General features: G+C 44.0%; 1 long non-coding RNA gene across 1 annotated transcript; it reads left to right on the forward strand.

Annotated features, from left to right (window-relative positions):
* The first annotated feature begins 328 nt into the window (after window positions 1–328).
* LOC140386807 (uncharacterized) lies at window positions 329–6,876 on the forward strand. The gene is made up of 3 exons (XR_011933678.1): window positions 329–585; window positions 4,201–4,313; window positions 5,196–6,876. It is a non-coding gene; the product is annotated as an uncharacterized lncRNA (long non-coding RNA).
* Window positions 6,877–7,514: the final 638 nt, after the last annotated feature.

Consider the following 7,514-nt stretch of genomic DNA (forward strand, 5'->3'; position numbering starts at 1 on the left):
AGGTCAACACCGCCACCCTATCCCCATAACCCAGTAACCCCATAACCCAGTAACCCCATAACCCAGTAACCCCACCCAACACTAAGGGCAATTTTGGACACTAAGGACAATTTATCATGGCCAATCCACCTAACCTGCACATCTTTGGACTGTGGGAGGAAACCGGAGCACCCGGAGGAAACCCACGCACACACGGGGAGGATGTGCAGACTCCGCACAGACAGTGACCCAAGCTGGAATCGAACCTGGGACCCTGGAGCTGTGAAGCAATTGTGCTATCCACAAGGCTACCGTGCTGCCGTGCTGCCGTATCTTTCATAAATGCCTAAACAGCTGGGATGGAGAGCTTGTACTCAAATATACAGCAGAAATTGGTGCTGATCTGAGATTTTTGGCTTTTTTGAATTTCAGTGCAACAGAGGTATGCCTCATAAAGATCAATAGACATGGCAAAGGAGTATACAGTAGCAGGTACCTGCCTGAAGTAGATATGAATGATTTCACATCATGATGCCACATCCATATACCTTCCCCTTCCAAAGATAGGTGTGCAGTACATCGGCAAGACTATCTAAATCTTGCAAGGTAACCCTTAAAAATGCCTTACAATGAAACTAACCTTTTAGCAATAGCCCTTTCAGATTCTTAATTCAAAATCCAAGAAATGTTACCCAAGAAATTGCCTTTCACTGCAAACAGACTTCTCAGAACCAAAACCCGCTAAGCGGCTTTCCGAAAACAGATTCAAACAAACTTCTTCATAAATTGCTTTTCTCAGTTCACAACTTCTCCCAGCTTTTCAGCATACTCCACCACAGAGAAGCTGATCATCCGTGTTCTTCACGAACACCGACTCCACTCCAGCTGGAAACCTGTTCTCATAAATACTTTCCCTTTCACGTTCGCTTTCTATTGCCTTCACAAATCCCTTTAAAACTCAAACCAAAATTAAAACATTTCATGTTTCTATATTAAGTCCATTTTGGATCAATAAAATTTAAAATATCTGCCCGTTTACTCACAACTCTCCTGTAAGATCTGGTAGTATGAACATTATCTTCTATTCGACTTATATTGCAAATATTATTTGGCTCAACATATAAATTGTGTCTGTGTGTGGGAATTTCTTTTGATAGTTAGGCTAATTGCTGGAAACATTTTTAAAATAAATTTAGAGTACCCAATTCTTTTTTTCAATTTAAGGGCAATTTAGCGTGGCCAATCCACCTACCCTGCACATCATTGTTGTGGGGGTGACGCCCATGCAGTCACGGGGAGAATGTGTAAACACCACACGAACAATGACGGACAATGGGCCGGGATCGAACCCGGGTCCTTGGCGCCACGAGGCAGTACCGCTAACCACTGCACCACCGTGCCATCCCTAATTGATGGAAACATAAGAGTTAGGTTGAATTTGGGGATTTAACTCTGGCAGCACATTGCTAGCATTCAACTTGGGTCATTCCAAATCAGAATTCCAGCTTCATTTAAAATTCAGATTTAACTTTCATCTTTTGGGTTAATTTTGCGATTTCTGCGGATGCAGTGGATACAGTAATGACCTATCCTGTCCTCTTTGATTGCCCTTGACAGTGGTCACTGAGGAGAGTAGGGCCTACTTCAGAAAATAAATGGAAGACTAAAAGAATTAATTTGTCAGCTGGCAAAAGAACATTTTAAAAATGTTTTCATTGAGTTTTTTGTGGCATATAAAACAAGGATAAGAGGTTGAATAAACTTGGTTTGTTCTCACTGGAACAAAGGAGGTTGAGGGGCGACCTGATAGAGGTCTACAAAATTATGAAGGGCATAGACAGAGTGGATAGTCAAGAGACTTTTTCCCAGAGTAGAGGGGTCAATTACTAGGGGGCATAGGTTTAAGGTGCGAGGGACAAGGTTTAGAGGAGATGTACGAGGCAAGTTTGTTTACACAGAGGGTCGTGGGTGCCTGGAATGCGCTGCTGGAGGAGGTGGTGGAAGCAGGGACGATAGTGATGTTTAAGGGGCGTCTTGACAAATACATGAATAGGATGGGAATAGAGGGATACAGACCCCGGAAGTGTAGAAGATTTTAGTTTAGACGGGCAGCATGGGCGGCGCAGGCTTGGAGGGCTGAAGGGCCTGTTCCTGAGCTGTACTTTACTTTGTTCTTTGTTCGAAGTGTGAAAAAACAGTGGGAGACAGAGGATAAAGAAAAATATTTACAGGCGGATGGTTTCCATTATTTACATACATACATCGTCGTTCTTTCTCTTGCATTATTTACAGTGGTGATTGCAATTTCCTGTTTTCTGTTCCCCGGTAGTTTTTTGGTTCTGGCTGTTTCCCCTGCCCATCAGTTGTCTTGCCTTCTTCCCTCATCTGTGCTTGTGCCCTGTTCCTGTTATGTTAGTGTGGTACTGCTTCTCATGCTTCTTTTATTTGGCATGGTTGGGTTCCATGTCTCCCTGCTGTTTTGTTATTCTCTTGACGTAGCATACGCTGCTTCCTTGATGTGCACTCTGACAAAGGAAGGTTCAGACTTGGAGATAGCTTTAACACGTTTATTAAACTATTAACAATTCTCCTACTTGGATTCGACGCTACTGTTAATCCTGCTATAGCTACTCAGACTGACAAACCAGTCTGCTACAATCCACGTGGTGGGTGTGATGTTCAATCAACCCTGTGTCTGTACTCACTGAGTGTCTCCACTGGAAAGAGACTGAGCATGTGCGATGTGTCCTTTTATATGGGTTGGTGTAATGCCCTCCTGTGGTAGTGTCACCTCTGTGTGTATTGTGACTGCCCATTGGTCGTGTCCTATCTTACTGACCTATTGGTTGACTGTCTGTGTGTCATGTCTCTGGTGTTCCCTCTAGTGTCTAGCTAGGTGCAGTGTATGTACATTAACCCTTTGTGTACTTACAATGATGTATATCACCACACCTGCCCCCTCACTCCCCTATTACCACCCCCCCCCCCAACTTCCTTGCTGTGTCATGACTATCCCCTCCTGTTCTTTGGCTTCTTAGTTGTTGGCTACAAACAGGTCTTGGAACAGCCGAGTGAATGGCTCCCGCAAATTTAATTTTCTCCATTTTGGAGAAATTCCGATAGGTCGGACAGCCAGTCTGCAGCTTTGGGTGGTGCTGCTAACCGCCAGCCGAGCAGGATTCGCCGGCAGGTGCCAAGGCAAGGACATCGGCCCTCCTCCCCATGAATAGATCTGGCTGTTCTGAGTACCCGAACACTGCCATTCTTGGGCACGGCTCCACCCTCAACCCCTCCATCTTGGACATTGCCTCGAAGAAGGCTGTCCAAAACCCAACAAGTCTGGGGCAAGATCAGAACATGTGGGCATGGTTGGCCAAGCTTCCACCGTTCACATTTCTCCTCCACCTCCGGTAAGAACCTGCTCATTTGGGTTCTGGTTTGGGGCTCTGTGAACTACATTTAGCTGCAACTGGCTTAGCCTTGCACATGTGGGGGTGGAGTTGACCCTGTGCAGTGCTTCACTCCACAGTCCCCACCCTATTTCAAACCCCAAGTCCTCCTCCCACTTCTCCCTCGTCTTGTCCAGTTGGGTATTGCTCCCCACCCTTAGCAGTCAACCGTACATGTCGCCACAGTTCCCTTTCCCTAGGATGTCTGCTTCCAACAGGTCCTCCAGCAGTGATTGTCGTGGTGGTTGTGGGTATGTCCTTGTTTCCCTTCGTAGGATGTTTTTGATCTGTGGTACCTTAGTTTGTTCTCACAGTCAGCTAGAATCTTTCTGTCAGTTCCTTGAGCGTTGTTAAGCTGTTGTTTGTGTAAAAGTCCCTGACTGTCAGCATCCCCCCTCCTGTCTCCACCTTTTGAAGGTGATGTCCATGATCGCCGACGTGAACCTGTGCTTGTTGCAGATGGGGGCTTTATCGGACATCTCAGTTAGCTCGAAATGCTGTCGCAGGTGGTTCCACAACCGGAGTGTTGCTACTACCACTGGGCTCACTGAGCATTTATTAGGTGGGGATGGGAGTGCCGCCATGGCTAAGACCCGGAGGATTGGCCATGATCGATGCATGGGGTTACGGGGATAGGGTGGGAGAGTGGCCATAAATAGAGTGCTCTTTCGGAGAGTCGGTGCAGACTTGATGGGCCAAATAGCTTCCTTCAGTAGGATTCTATGGAACACACGCGGAACTGTACTTTGACATGAGTCATTTTTTCTTTCAGGCAGTTTGTAATGATGTTTGACTGGGAGCCAAGCTGGATTTATGAACCTGGACTCGGGCAAATCCACTCTACCAGATTCAGATGTACCTTTTGTAAATTTGAGTTTGCAAATGGTATGTTATTTATTCAGGAAACATTTGAAAATCGTATTTTTCTCCATTGTGTATTTTCAGTATTTTTCTACAGTTTTCGCCAAATAGATAATTAATAACTGCAACTTATGTAAAATTATTTGAAAATCGATCATTGGGGAAAATCAAGAATTCAAATTGCTTCAGAAAAATGAATTAATTTGTCTATTTAATGTCATGGCCAAAATTTCTTATTTCAGCATGACTTTAATAAGTTGACCTTGCACAATCCTCCTCACTAACATTTCAAGACTCGTGCCAAAATTAGGTGAGTTGTCCCACCGACAAACTCAGTAATAGCCAGACAGAATAGTATCTTTTTAGTCAATGTAAGATACTCCTCCATCACCGTCTCTGAATATAACCTGCTGCACTAATTAATCTTCATTAGTGTCACAAGAAGGCTTACATTAGCACTGCAATGAAGTTGCTGTGAAAATCCTCAAGTCGCCTCACAAAGGCACCTGTTTGGGTACACTGAGGGAGAATTCAGAATGTCCAATTCATCTAACAAGCACGTCTTTTGGACTTATGGGAGGAAATATGACATGAAAAGAAATCCAAAACCTTATTAATTTGCTATTTAAAGAAAATTGACTTTCTGCTGAGCCAAAAAGGATGGCTGCTACAAATCACATGACCACAGGACCGGCCATTTGTTATGGAAACCACCAACAGAAATTACGAGAATTTCTCTCAGCCTGTGGAGTCTCATACCTCATTGTACAGATTCCTTGTTGTAATCCACAAAAGTGGAGGGTATACAGATGAATTGGCTCCCCAGCATGAACTATCACAAAAGAGAGAGATCAAAACTCATTATACTGGAACCAATGCTAATAGACGCCTTATCTATCTCCTCAGGGGAACAATGGATTCTAGTCAGAAACTGGTTGTTAAACTGCAATCAGCCATTAATAGGCCTCAATAGGCTTCACCATTACATCTGTGGCCTCACATGCGCTCTCTGTTTAACATCCAACTGGTGAACACCAAGGAGCAGAACTCCAGGCTGAACAACAACCTGCTCCTCAAAGCCCATCTCTGCTGGAAGATTTCCTACTATTGCTTGCAGAACTGACTCAGTCTCTGTGTACCAACTTCATCTTGTGGTATCAGCACCAACTGCAAAGTGAATTCTACAACTCCAGCAATCAGCTAACTCCTACCTGAAAGAACTCTTTGTTGGACTCTGATCCTGGACTCTGGAAACCATGGGAACTAACATTAATTTCTGTGGTTCTTGTACTGTTTTATTCATATTTGTAAAACTTTTTTTTCTATATCCCCCCATTAGTGTGAGCGTGTGCGTGGTTATGTGCGCGTGCATGTGTGATGGAGTGTGCAGTTGAGAACAGTCCAAATCCCCCCACCACTCCCCAGGTTTTGAATGTGAAATCAACCACCCTGAGGTAATCATAAAGCATGTTTGCTGCTAGTTATTAGTAAATTGGATCACACACACCAAACGAGGGGAAACCACACCACAACATACTTTAAAAATAAGTCAAAACACCTTCTGTTTATGGACAATTGGGGAGAGGAAAGAAATACGGGTTGCCTTTCTTTATCCTGTCTGTGACACGTAGTAGCATAGTAGTGTACAGTTGGGAAGGAGTTGTTCTAGAAATACACAACATTGTGATGATGAATTACTATTCCATGTTGAGCACCACTTGGAAGAAGCATTGAGAGTAACAACGGCCCAGAAAAAATCTGGGAAGGGGACTTTGATATCCTTTGATCTGGTAGCTCCACTATTGACTGAGGATATAGAAGCTACGGCAGGTTGAGAACAAACATAAGGGACAAATCTACATCACCAACCTACCTGTCACAGATGCATCAGTCTATTAGAGTATGATTAAGAGACAAAATTCCATCTTTACACTGAGGAATGTGAGTGGTGAGGAGTATGTTAAGAGGCTTCAATGTGATTTAGACAAGTTGAGTGAGTGGGCAAATACATGGCAGGTACAATATAAAGTGTGTAGTTATCCACTTCAGATGGAGAAATAGAATTGCAGAGTATTATTTAATTAGTGATAGATTGGGAAATGTTGATGTACATAGGGACCTGGGTGTCCTACTACACCAGTCACTAAAAGCAAGCATGCAGGTACAGCAAGTAGTTAAGAAGGCAAATGATATGTTGGCTTTTATTGCACGCAGATTTGAGTCCAGGATCAGAATCACAGAATTGTCATGGCGCAGGAGGCCATTTGGCCCAACTTGTCTGCACTGGCTTGGCAAACTTAGCGATATTCCCCTATATTTTCCCTGCACGCCTGCACATTGTTTCTATTCAAGTAATCATCTAATATCCTCTTGAATCCCTTTAGAGTGCCAGGCCCTCCAGACCTCAGGTAGCAGATCAAGGTCGTTAACTTTCTCCCAAGTCATGGGCAGCAAGCACAGGAGAGTACCTGGTAAAATCACTCAAAAGAGAGTTAAAAGAGCACCTAGCCACACTTGGGGTTCACACAAATGAATAGAATATATCTTATGTCTGTTAGATAGCTCAGTAAATCTTTTATTCACTGTTGTTGCTTCTCATTCCAATTCTTGGTTCCACGTGGGATCTCGTTTACATCTTTGCTCTCTCAATGGGCTTGAGGTGATTGACGAAGGCATGTCTATTCCATTCCTCAGCCTTGCCGATGTGCAGCTGGGTGCTGGATGATTGAGTGCAAAATGAAAGCGGCAGCATCTGGACTGATTAACGGTAAGGTTTTAGCAGAATCTTTCTGGAAGAGGAAGAAGGTTATAGAAAATGACAATGTATTGCTACTTCCTGAAGCTCTCCTGTGCATAGCTCATTGTGCCTTGTCTGTGGTCCAAGTAATCCACCGTCTTGCATCACCTGGTCAGCTGGCTCCTCCACATCCTGATTATCAGAGGAGTCATCGTGATGTGATGTCCTCCTTATCCAATGCCTCCCTCTCTGCGGAGCAGTTTGTGCAGAGCATAGCAGACCATAGATTATTAAAATATCATGACCAAAACAAATGGAATGCTGGCATTTATAACTGGAGGACTAGAATACAAGTGCTTAGAAGTCATGCAACAGCTATACAACGCCCTGGCTAGGCTACACCTGGAGTACTGTGTTGAGTTCTGAGCACCACAGCTGAGGAAGGATATAATGACCTTGGGTGGAGTGCAGCTTAGATTTACTAGAAT

The sequence above is a fragment of the Scyliorhinus torazame genome, chromosome 12 (assembly GCF_047496885.1).
Source record: "Scyliorhinus torazame isolate Kashiwa2021f chromosome 12, sScyTor2.1, whole genome shotgun sequence".
NCBI classification, from domain to species: Eukaryota; Metazoa; Chordata; class Chondrichthyes; order Carcharhiniformes; family Scyliorhinidae; genus Scyliorhinus; species Scyliorhinus torazame.